Raw genomic sequence first — 12,959 nt, 5'->3', positions numbered from 1 at the left:
ATCTCGGTGCTGCTCGAACCCACTTCTGCCTCTGCTCTCTGGTCTCTCGGACACCTGTGTTCCCACCACCAAGCAAGCGCTGAGTCCACACCTCCTCCTCCCCGGTCTGGCTTTCAAACCTAGTGGTAAGCTTACGTCCAGCAGCACATTCCCCTCGTCCCCTCCATACATCCTCTTCCCATCTTCCCAGATTGGTCCGGTCCCATGTTCCCGTCCCGACTCAACTCTAGTCAGACAGCACTCTTCCTGTGATTCTAGTTTGATAAACCTTTTCTAATCTATCTGTTTTTTCCGAGTGTTTTCTGCATGTGGGCGAAACACATTAAGCCGAACATGACAGAAGAACACTCTGGCCAAACAGCCACAACAGATACACTCGGTCAAGCATTAACAGCACAACAGGATCAGATTAGGGGTTTAGAAGCCGCGGTAGTGGGCTTACAAGGGCAGCTGCAGGGTTTAGCTTCCCAGCTTAATCAGCTAGTGAGTATGGCTAGCGCTAGTCAACAACCAGCCACTTCCGCGTCCTCGAGCCCTCCCCCTGAACCAACGTCAGCTACTACGTCCCCGTCTGTAACTGAGTCCTCCTCGCCGTCCCCGGAGAAGTTCTCCGGAGAGGCTGGAGAATGTGTTGGGGTTTTCTTTTTCAATGTTCCCTTGTGTTTAATCGCTCCCCACGTACTTATTCTCATGACTATGCAAAGATCTCGTACATTTTACGGCTTTTAACGGGCCGAGCGCTGAGGTGGGCGGAGTCCCGCTTTCCACACTGTCAACAGTTTGGTTGCACTTTCAGCGACTTTATCTCCGAGTTTAAAACAATTTTCGCGGCCGAATCTGATGAGGCTCAGGATTCCCAACGGCTGCTTACCTTACGTCAGCGGGGCAGACGAATAGCAAATTTCGCTATTGAGTTCCGTACAGTGGCGGCGGCTGCGGGTTGGGAACAGCGAGCACTTAAATCCGTTTTTTTCAGTCTTTAGATGAGTCCCTTAAGGACGAACTCGCGCGTGTTGAACAGCCCGATACGTTGAATGAATACATCGCTCTGGCGGTCAGATTGGACAACCGCTTACGGGCGGAGCCGCCCCGAGCAACCGCCAGTTTTTCGGCCGGCTCTTAGCGAGCGCACCCTCACCAGATCAGCTATAGCGCCTCCCTCCCCACCGGAGCCTATGCAATTGGGCCGCGTCCGACTTACCCCCGATGAAAGGCCGCAACGAATGAGCTCTCGGCTCTGCCTTTATTGTGCCTCTCCGGCACATTTCATTAAAGACTGTCCTGATCGGCCAAAAGAACAGGTCCGCCGGTCGTAGAGGAGAGACCAGCGGACCAACATCAGTTATCTCCTCCGCGTCTTTGTTTTCCTGCCGTTATCGTCTGGCCGAGAAACGTTTAAGATGTCTGCTTTAATTGATTCGGGTTGTGACTTTAACCTAATAGATCAAGCATTTGTTCAACAGGCCGGGATTGAGACGATTGCTCTTTGTTCACCCCTCCAGGTTTCTGCCCTGGATGGGGGAGATCTTCCGAAGATCACTCACAAAACTATCCCTTTAGAACTTGTGGTTTCAGGTAACCACCGCGAACGTGCATTGTTTCTTGTTTTCCCTGTTAAACAGGCACCCGTGGTCCTAGGCTTCCCGTGGCTACAACATCATAACCTTCTGATTAGTTGGGCTGGCCGCAGGGTAGAGACCTGGTCTCCTAGTTGTCATGCTAATTGTTTACAGTCGGCTGTTCCTTCGCCTCAGATACCCGCTCTGCCCTACGCTCAGATAGATCCCGAAGTTTTCAAAGTAGTGCCTAAACAATATCACGACCTGGGGCAGGTTTTTAGCAAGGAGCAGGCTAGTTCCCTTCCCCCGCACCGTCCCTATGACTGTGCCATTGATCTCCTGCCTGGTGCCCCGTTGCCGTCCAGTCGCCTGTACAACATTTCCCGGAGCGAACGCCAGGTATTAGAAAAATATATTAACGAGTCCCTAGCCGCGGGGCTTATACGCACCTCCTCTTCTCCACTAGGGGCAGGGTTTTTCTTTGTGGGCAAAAAGGATGGTTCCCTTAGGCCCTGCATAGATTACCGTGGTTTAAACGCCATCACCTCTCCTCCGCGTTAGAACCAGTACAATCAGCCACCATTTTTACTAAGCTGGACTTACGTAATGCTTACCACTTGGTGCGGATCCGCCGGGGAGATGAATGGAAGACAGCATTCAAGACTCCACTCGGACACTTTGAGTACAAGGTCATGCCGTTCGGCCTGTGCAATGCCCCCGCCGTTTTCCAAGCCCTGGTCAACGATGTCCTGCGAGATTTCCTCAACGTCTTCGTCTTCGTCTATCTAGATGACATCCTGATTTACTCCTGTGACCCCTCCGAACATTACAAGCACGTCCGATTAGTCCTCCAACGCCTCCTCGAGAACAAGCTCTTCGTCAAGGCAGAGAAATGTGAGTTTCACAAACCCTCCGTTACCTTCCTCGGACTCATCCTGGAGGGGGGTCAAGTGCAATCTGACCCCGAGAAGATCCGTGCAGTCCTCGACTGGCCCGAACCCGGGTCCAGAAAAGACCTCCAGCGCTTCCTGGGCTTTGCCAATTTTTGCAGAAGGGTACAGTCAGATCGCCGCCCCCCTTCATGCACTCACGTCCACCAAGATTCCATTTACCTGGTCTCCCGACGCACACTCAGCCTTTGTCAACCTCAAGAACTGGTTCTCCCAGGCACCCATTCTCATCTACCCAGACTCTTCGAAGCAGTACATTGTTGAGATCGACGCCTCCGACACCGGTGTGGGGGCCGTTCTGTCCCAGGTATCCGATGCAGACCAGAAGCTTCATCCGTGCGCCTTCTTCTCCAGGCGTTTGTCCCCGGTGGAGAGAAATTACTGTTGTGCAATTATACACTGTTAAAAGTTATTTAATGTTTCATGAATAACTCTCTGTCTGTTAAGTATTGTCTGGTGATGATCAGCTCTTAAGCTGATATCAAGACAACGGTTGAAAGGGATGAATTCGAGCACTAGCGATCTTTTAACAGCAAAACCTGCACACACATAGAATAAAGGAGTGACAGCTTCTTTTCAAGTTCAAGAATTTAATAACAGAAATAAAATGAACATCCAGATAACATCACTATGTAATGCTGTTTACCTGAATTAACACAATATTTCGATTAATAAATCCTCTCTACTAGGCTAGTGTAACTTAACTAAACTACTAAGCAAAATGAAGATAAAAAGAAGCTAAGCTAAGGAACTATTTACATGCAAAACAAACAAAAGACAAACAAAAGTGGTTGATCATAATCAGAATACTTCAGTGACTCCTGGTTCACTGCAGATCTGATTAACAAAAACATGGAATGGAGTTAAAACATTTGCCATGTATTTCAATCCATTCACAATGCAAAGCCCAAGTTGAACAAAACATTATTTGTTAAAATAATATTTTGAGGACCGGTTTGTCCTGTAAAATCATTTAAACCCTTACGACCGAGTTTGTTAATGCGATTCTCCCTCCGAGCGCATGGGGTCGCTGCAGCTACTCGGTAGCTAAGAGGTTATGACATAAAGTTGCCGAAATTGCCTTGAAAACCGGCATTAATATACCATATTGATGCGGGAATAAGGCTTATAACACCATCGGAGGATAGCAGAGCAGAACAGTTACGCTTTATGCTTTAAAACGGACTCCTTTTTAGGGGTCCGAAACCGGATGTTAGCAAGGCTAATAGCAGTTTGGCTAGCGAGAGCTACCGGTTAGCTCTTTGTTCTAAACACCATGGTTTACAAACATTTTCCCAATAAACCTTTTTCTTCACCCTCAGACCGCTGCCCAAACCTGCCCTTTTCAGTTCTGTTCAGTTTGGCCATTCACGGAAGGAGCGTTGAAGGAGGAAGTTGTTGGTTTCTTCTTGGTAGGCTAGCGTTTAGCCCTGCAGCATGATGTGGCTAATCACAGCGTGGGGAGGGAATGGAGGCCTGGTCTGAGCACGTTCTCTGAACCGGTGGCAGTCCGATTGAGCAGATTTCCTCAGAATTTCACAGCTTTCTGCCCCGTCTGGGTTAGCTTTCCTGTACATCTGATTGTGGTTAAAACAGCAACTCTCCCATGGTTACCAACCCCCACTCCTTCCCGAGGACAACAATCAGATCACTGTTCCTTCTGTGCAAGACCACATCACCCGTTACCGTCAAATCTGGACTCAAGCCAACCAAGCCCTTCAAGAAACTGCTGAGCAGAATCGCCGATTCGCTGACCAGAGGCGGGTCCCAGCCCCCACCTACCACCCGAGTCTGTCCACCCGAGACCTCCCCTCCCGAGCAGCCGCACGAAAGTTGTCTCCCCGATTCACCGGCCCTTATGAGATCACCTCAGTCATCAGTCCCACCACTGTTCGTCTTCGTCTCCCGTCCCACTCCCGTGTGCACCCAACCTTCCATGTCTCACAGATCAAACCCGTCGTGTCTAGTCCCTTGTGGAAATCTACCGTATTAAAAAACTCGTGCAAAAGGTCAAAAAGCAGTTAGAAGATGATGAATAACATTAAGAATCTTTCTTTTTTTCTTTTTTGGTCTTTAGTTTCTGTTTCACTTCTACTTTTTTATGCTATGGGAGATATTCGTATAGGCAGCTTGAACCTAAATGGGGCAAAAGATGATGCGAAAAGAGCTTCTCTTTTCAAGTTGTGCTCTCTTAAAAAGTTAGATATTATTTTTATACAAGAAACACACAGTACTGCTGATAATGAGGCTGACTGGAGAATGGACTGGTGAATCCTTTTTAAGTCATAAGACCAGTAACAGTGGTGGGGTTGGAGTTCTCTTTGCTAAAAACTTTATTCCTCAGTCGGTGGAATCTGAGGAGGTCATTAAAGGCCGTCTGTTGAAAATAAGAGCAGTGTGTGAGAAAGTTACAATGGTGTATTACTATATATGCTCCTGTTGTGGGAGTGGAGAGGGTCTTATTTCTAGATTCTTTGAATAAGGTCATTGAGAAATGTAGCAGTGAGGAATATTTATTTGTTGGAGGTGATTTTAAATGGAGAGAAGCCCTCACGGGTAGTGAGCGGACTTTGTTGCATCATTATTGTAATGGCTCTGTTGAACCTACTGAGAATGATGTTTTCCCTTCACTAAACATTTCCCCCGATTTTAAGAACTGCGTTGGACCGTTTTTAAAGAGTGAGATCTCTTTAAAAACCGGAACCCCTCTCTTTAAAAACCGGAACCGGAACCTTTAAAAACCGGAACCGGGGCCTCGGGGGTTCCGGTTCCGGGGGGTGTGCCGCTTGGGGTCTGGGCCGGGGTGCGCCCGGGTGTCCGCCCCTGCACGGGGCCTCTGGTGCGCTGAGGGGCCTCGGGGTCTGTTGAGCTGGTAGGGGGGCATGGTCATTAACATCTCAGGGCAGATGCTCTTCCCCTTCTTTGGGTTGGCATTCTACTAGTGGGGGGAGGGCAGGGAGGGGGAGTAGTGACTTACCCAGCCTGGAAGTCTAGAGTCGAATGTATGGTGAGATGTTTGAATGTTAGTGTTGGGGAGGGGTTAAATCTACGGGTGGGGTGGGGGGTGTTTGGTGGACGTTCTGGTGGGCTTGTGTCCGGCCCCCTGTCCCGGTCCTGGTTCGTGTAGTCTCCCGGTGCGGTTTTCACCTGGGGGGTGGGGTTTGGGATGGCTCGTGTGGGCTGGCTGGCCAGGGTCCCCCATCTTATTAACTTATTTTTTTATTTATTTATATATATATATATATATATATATATATATATATATATATATATATATATATATATATATATAATATATATATATATATATATATATATATTATTATTATTAAATTTTTTTTGGGGGGGGGTTAAATACAGTACGCTTGGGGGGTGGGCTGGGGGAGGTAGAGGTGTTGGTCCTGGTGGGTGGTTGGCTGGCGGGCCCTGCGGCCTCTCCCCGGCCCCCGGGCTATGGTGGTGCCGCTGGAGGGGCCCCTTTCTCCGGGTGGAGCTTTCGGGGAGCGGGGGTGCCTATTGGAGTCAGTAGGGGAGCTGGCTCCCTGGGTTGGCTCCCCAGTCCTTTGCTCCCCATCCCCGGACTCCTCCCTCTGCCTGCTCCATCACGCCGCCACACATGTAGGTCCTTGGGGAGAGGGCGTTACTGGAGGTTGCCACCTTTTGGTGACGTCCCTCTCCCCAATTTTATCATGCATTTTAGACACTTTCACTCCAAACATTTTCACAACACACATTCATGTAGGCCACGATATGGGGCAGTGGGGGGAAGACGTCTGGGGGGGGGGCTTATGTTGTGTGAGCCTCGCCTCGGGCGGCTCCCTTCACCCCCTCTCGCAATTAGACATTGAGGGTTCTGGGTAGTTGCTTAGAGGGGGGGCGCTGGCACCAGCTTCCTTCCGGAGGGGGGGTGGGCTGTGCCGTGCACCCCCTTCGGTGCTCCCAGTTTTAAACACACCTGAGATCAACATGCAACAACACAACATCTGAGCGGGCGTAGGGAGGATCGGGGGTCTTTTGCACACCCCCAATCTCCGATCGCGGCACGGAGTCTGGGGCCTGGAGGAGGTGTGGGCCACTGGGTCCGGGGTCTTGGCGGGGGCTGCTGCGGCTAGCCAGCGGCTTACCGGGTCTGGGGCTGACGCCTCTGCTCTCCCCAGGAAGGGATGGGGGGCAGGGGTGGCTAGGGTAAGGTCGGGGTGGGAGGGGGTTTATTAGGTATATAGTGGGTGAGGGGGGGTTCTGGTCGGGTGGCCCGTATGGGTCGTGTCGGCCCCCCCTCTTTGGGGGGCCTGGTCCGGGGGGCGTTTGGTCCGGGGGCGGGGCCGGGGGTCGGGCACAGGCAGTCATATTGTTGAATTGTGGTGACCCCCCCCCACTTGGGATTGTTGGATGTGAATGCTATGTGGGAATGTGTGTACAGCGTCCTTTTTTTTTTTGTGTCTGTGTGTGGCGAGTGGGGCACAAGGGAGGGATGGTGTGAATGAGTTTTTTTGTTTTTGTTTTTTTTTCCCAGGTTCGGGTTCGGTCCGCTCCCTCTCCCAAGATCATCTCAAGTCTCCGATAGGTGCGGAGCCCATCCCCCCACGCCCTGCCCTCCTCCACTGCGTTGGCAGGCGCCTTGGCCCTCTGCCACGTTGACGGTCCTCGGGTTTGGGGCGGGTTCCCGGGTGGGCGCCGGCCCATTCCCGGCGGTGGCTTCGCGGGGCCTGGCCCCCCGGGGGGTGGCCGGGGCCCCTGCCGCGGGGGCGGGGCGCCCCTGGGGCCTCTGGCCCCCAGGGGCGCCCATGGTCAGGACCACTTGTGGGCCCATGACCATGGGCCCACAAGTGGGCCCATGTGGGCCCATTTGTGGGCCCATGACCATGGGCCCACAAATGGGCCCATGGTCATGGGCCCATGGGCCCACATGGGCCCTTGTGGGCCCATGGGCCCACATGGGCCCACAAGGGCCCATGTGGGCCCTTGTGGCCACATGGGCCCTTGTGGCCACATGGGCCCTTGTGGGCCCATGGGCCCACATGGGCCCATGGGCCCACATGGGCCCTTGTGGGCCCATGACCATGGGCCCTGGGCCCATGGTCATGGGCCCAGGGCCCATGGTCAGGACCACTTCAGCGCGACCGGCTGCCGGCAGAGCCCACGGGCTCGTCCCCGCGGCTCTTGGGGGTGTCGGCATTGCGGTGGCTGGGGGATTTCCTCGGGGTCGTCTCTCCTCTTTCCTAGGGGGGGGGGGAGTTGCAGATTTCCTGTGAAGGCCCCTCTCAGGCACACTGCTTTGGGGGCCCCTTTGGGAGTCCGGGGTTACGGGTCCCCTGACTCCTGCCTCTGTGCTCGGGGAAGGTGGGTCTTCGGTTCTCCACAATCACTATCGAACTATTTCCTTCTGGATAAATTTTCACCTAAACTAGTGCACTCTCACAAACTCCCACAGGTGCTGGGTCCCAGGTATTAAATGTTCACTTATATACAGAAAGGCTATAATTTATTTATTTACTTTCTTTTACTTTCTTTTTTAGGTATCACATTACACATGTCAGCTTAAATAATAATACATATGATTTAGCAATGGTATCAAGGTGTTACACGATTGTATCTGTTGCTTTATGTCTGTTGGTTGTGCTGTTCTTTTTGTGTCTCTTTCCAGGTGATGGAGCAGACAGAGGACGTTTTATCATTCTCTTCCTTTTATCTCTTCTTTCTTTCACCTCTTCTTTCTTTTTTTTCTCTTCTTGTTTTTCTTTTACTCTCCTACTTTCCCATTGTAGTGTCCATATAATTTGAAATTCTCCCTGCAGGAATCACAATAAAGCTATTTACACGCACAAATCAAGCGGAGCATTATGGCGAAAGCTGTTTGCTCCACTTGTGAAAGTAAAATCTGTCGAGCTCTATTTGGCATTAAGATATCAATTCTTATTGCCACATTGCTAGACAGGACACTGGGGAAAAAAATAAATAAAAAAAAGAGTGAGATCTCTTCTGAGATTTTTAAAGACGTGAACAGTAAAATAATGTATAAAATTTTTGTTAAGATTCTGCAGAGGGACAAATTAAATGGCAGAACTGACACTCCATGGAGAGCTCACTTAGGTCTTAGTGACAATGTTGGACCTGAGTGGAGAGCGCTGTACAAACCACCATTAATCAAACGAGCAGCTGACTTACAGTGGAGGATTTGACATGGCATTGTGGCTGTGAATGCTTTTATTTCTATTATTAACTCTGATGTTAGCCATTTTGCACTAATCGTGAAACTGTGTTTCATTGTTTTATGGAGTGCTCTCGTTTGGTGCCAGTATTTGCAATGTTAGAAAATTTGTTTGGACTATATGGAGAGTTTTTTTCTTAACAAATGTTCATTTTGGGGTACAGATACTCTCACAAGACTAAAATTAAATGCCAGATTTTTAATTTTATTCTTGGAAGAGCAAAGATGGCTATTTATATGAGCAGAAAAAACAGAATAGAGAAAGCTGTGGATGATGTGTTCATGTTTGTAAAGATGTTGAAAGCTCGTTTGAAAATAGATTTTAATTATTATTGGATGATGAAAGACCTAGAAAGTTTTTCCAGAATATGGTGCTACAAAAATGTTCTGTGTTAGCTTGTAAATGAAGAACTTGTCTTTGGAAGTATGCTAGGATAATTTGGATTTTGTAAATCGTGTCTTACTGATGGTTGTTTGTGGTAGTTGTGTAACTTTTTAAATCTTTTAATAAATGTATTGTTAAACTCTCTCTCTCTCTCTCTCAAACACACACACACCCATACAGAGAGAGAGAGAGAGACATTTTGTCAGGTGGTGAGTGAGTTTGAATGTCAGGCTATTTGTTTTGAAGAGAGTAGAAGGATTTTGGAAGGTAGTGTGAACATTGTAGCATGTACAGAATTTTGTCAGCTGATGTTAGAACGCCTGGAGAACTGGGTCGGCCTTTCTGGTACAGCTCTCAACTGGTTTAAATCCTACTTAAAGGACAGGGACTTTTTTGTATCAGTAGGTAACTTTACATCCCAGACGACAAAAATCACATGTGGGGTTCCCCAAGGGTCCATCCTGGGTCCCCTCCTATTCAATATCTACATGCTCCCTCTATCCCAGATAATAAAAAATAACATCAGCTACCATAACTATGCAGACGACACACAGCTCTACATCACCATGTCACCAGGTGACTATGAACCAATTCAGGCACTGAGTAAATGCCTAGAAGAAATCAATGCATGGATGTGCCAAAATTTTCTCCAATTGAATAAAAACAAAACTGAAGTAATAATATTTGGACCAATAGAGGAAAGATCAAAAGTTAGCACACAGCTTCAGTCGCTTCAGCTAAAAACCACCAATCAGGCCCGAAATCTGGGAGTAGTGATGGACTCAGACCTGAACCTTCAAAAGCATCTAAAGACAATTACAAGGTCAGCTTTCTATCACCTGAAGAACATTTCTAGGATTAAAGGACTGATGTCTCAGCAGGATCTGGAAAAACTAATCCATGCGTTTATATTTAGTAGAATTGATTACTGCAACGGTGTTTTCACAGGCCTGCCTAAAAAGTGGATCAGATCGCTGCAGCTGATCCAGAACGCTGCTGCCCGCGTCCTCACTAAGACTAAGAAAGTAGAGCACATAACCACAGTTCTAAAGTCCTTACACTGGCTCCCTGTATCTCAGAGAATAGACTTTAAAATACTTCTGTTAGTCTATAAATCCTTAAATGGCTTAGCACCTAAATACATCACAGACTTGTTATCAGTGTATCAACCCTCCAGACCACTAAGGTCTTCTGGCTCCAGTCTACTCCACATACCTAGAACCAGAACTAAACATGGAGAAGCAGCATTTAGTTCCTATGCTCCGTTTATCTGGAACAAACTTCCAGAAAACTGTAAAAGTGCGGAAAGCCTGAGTTCTTTTAAATCAAGATTAAAAACACATCTGTTTAAAATTGCCTTTGACTGTTCTAGTTAAACAGTTTTACTGTTTTTAATGTTCTTTTTTGTTACTACATTCTATCCCTACTTGCTTTTATTCTATTTTCTATCTACATTTTATTATTTTGGTATATCTTAATCATGTAAAGCACTTTGTATTGTCTTGTACTGAATTGTGCTATATAAATAAATTTGCCTTGCCTTGCCTTGCCTTGATGATTTTCTTCATATTTTAAAATTCTGTTCTGTTTCTGTTCTGTTGTAAAACCCATTGTGTCATTGTGAAACTGTTTGGCTGAAGATAATGGTAGTACAGTATGGTGTATGCCTACTTTGTGTGTTTGATAACACATAGTGAATTTGAGTGTTGTATTTCATACTGTTCCTTTCCAAAATAAGAACTAATATAGCTGTAAATGGTATCTGTAAACTGCTGATTCTGAGAAGGGGATTAAATGCTTATTGTGGAAATGTAGTAATTTTCCAACTTTTAAGTTGGAAAGGAATTGCTGCCAAAGATCATTCTATGAGCCTGGTCATTAGAAACGGCAGCAGACTGTTTAAACCCAGTGAAATTAAAATTTAACATGATTCAGACTATTTGGGCTTTGGGCGCTAAAACAGAAGAGAGCAGTCAACAAACTCAGATGTGTGGAAACACTGCTTAAACCTTGTGGGGAGACCTAATTTGGTCCTTCTGACACCTAAATAAGTAATTTTGGCTGCTGTAATGCAGTTGGCCTGTTAAAAAATTTAATGGTTATAATTCACTTCTCACAACTCAAAAAGGCAGAAATTGGAATCCAAATATGCTGCAAATGAACATTCTATTAGCCTGGTCATTAGTAACAACAGAACACTTGTGAAAACCCAGTGAAATTCAAATTTAACATGATTCAGACGATTTGTGCGCTAAAAAAGAAGAGAGCAGTCAAAAAACAAATGTGTGTGGAAACACTGCTTAAACCTTGTGGGGAGACCTAATTTGGTCCTTCTGAAATTCAAATTTACCATCACTGTCATGTTTGGTTTAAGATGTCTGACCCACATGCAGAGAACACCGGCAAACAGGAAGCAGTTTTAACAGTTTTTATTGATCTTAGCGAAAGGATTCGGGAAGGGTCTCAAGACCGGGAACACGCAGGGACCGACTCGGGCAGGTACACGGGATCTGTGTGGTAAAGGGGAAAACGGTTAACAGAGTATAAGGATAAAGGGAAGTACAACTAAATACGTACGCTTACCACGGATCTCTAGGAACTAAACCGGGGGGAGGGAGATGGGCTCAGCTGATGGTTGAGGCACAGATGACAGAGTGACCGGTGAACGGAGGTTGGGCAGGGTCCCAGCAGCGCCGGCGGGTCCAGGGATCCGGAAGGAACAGCGGGAGGAACCAGGAGAGTCCGGGGGTGACCAGGGTGAATCCGGGAAGGGAGAACTCGCTCCTAACTTGGTACCACCAAGTGAGTTTGAGGGGACGGTCGCCAGAGCAGAATCTGAGCGGGTTGTGGATTCGAGAGCCTGGTCTTCACAGCGTCCTGATCCGGAAGGAACAGCGGGAGGAACCAGGAGAGTCCGGGGGTGACCAGGGTGAATCCGGGAAGGGAGAACTCGCTCCTAACTTGGTACCACCAAGTGAGTTTGAGGGGACGGTCGCCAGAGCAGAATCTGAGCGGGTTGTGGATTCGAGAGCCTGGTCTTCACAGCGCAGAGTCACACGAGAGAAAGGTTCCAAAAACACGAGAGCACTGGAGAAAACACACGAGAGAAGGATTAGATCCAAAACGGGGATCGAAAACTCACGGGTCTGAAGCTCAGGAGGTGGTGGATGGCCTTTAGGCATACCGCGACAAGGTAACACTGGCATCCTCCCGCTGTCCGTGCGCTGAGGTGCTGCTGAACTCGCTTCAGGTGTGTCAGTCCCGCCCACCAGTCAACTGCTGTCACCTGTGAGCAAAGGAGAGCGTAGAGCCGGCAAGGCTGCATGGCTCTGCCTGCTGAGCCCTGACAATGACTCAGACGTTTTGTGCGCTACAACAGAAGGGAGCTGTCCAACAACTAGGGTGGGTGGAAACACTGCTTAAACCTTGTGGGGAGACCTAATTTAGTCCTTCTGACACCTAAATAAGTCATTTTGGCTGCTCTGATGCAATTGGCCTGTTAAAATTTTTTATGGTTTTTATTCACTTCTCACAACTCAGAAAAGCAGAAATTGGAAGCCAAATATGCTGCCATTGAACATTCTATGAGCCCGGTCATTAGTAACAGCAGCAAACTTTTTAAACCCATTTAAAATAAAATTTAACATGATTAAGAAGTTTTGTGCGCTACAACAGAAGGGAGCTTTCCAACAACAAGGGTGTGTGGAAACACTGCTTAAACCTTGTGGGGAGACCTAATTTGGTCCTTCTGACACCTAAATAAGTCATTTTGGCTGCTCTAATGCAGAAGGCCACTCAAAGAATGTAATGGTTATAATTCACTTCTCACAGCTCAAAAAGACAGAAATTTGATGCCA

The 12,959-nt window shown here is 47.8% G+C and overlaps 1 long non-coding RNA gene across 1 annotated transcript; it reads right to left on the bottom strand.

Annotated features, from left to right (window-relative positions):
- Window positions 1–11,522: 11,522 nt before the first annotated feature.
- LOC118559537 lies at window positions 11,523–12,382 on the bottom strand. Its single transcript, XR_004928919.1, has 3 exons — window positions 12,287–12,382; window positions 11,686–12,189; window positions 11,523–11,612 (listed from the first exon to the last, which is right to left on the bottom strand). It is a non-coding gene; the product is annotated as an uncharacterized LOC118559537 (long non-coding RNA).
- Between the last annotated feature and the right edge of the window lie 577 nt (window positions 12,383–12,959).

This window comes from Fundulus heteroclitus, unplaced genomic scaffold (genome assembly GCF_011125445.2).
Source record: "Fundulus heteroclitus isolate FHET01 unplaced genomic scaffold, MU-UCD_Fhet_4.1 scaffold_313, whole genome shotgun sequence".
Lineage (NCBI taxonomy): Eukaryota > Metazoa > Chordata > Actinopteri > Cyprinodontiformes > Fundulidae > Fundulus > Fundulus heteroclitus.
Note: the sequence above shows the minus strand (reverse complement) of the source record. Positions and strands in the feature narration are given on the sequence as shown.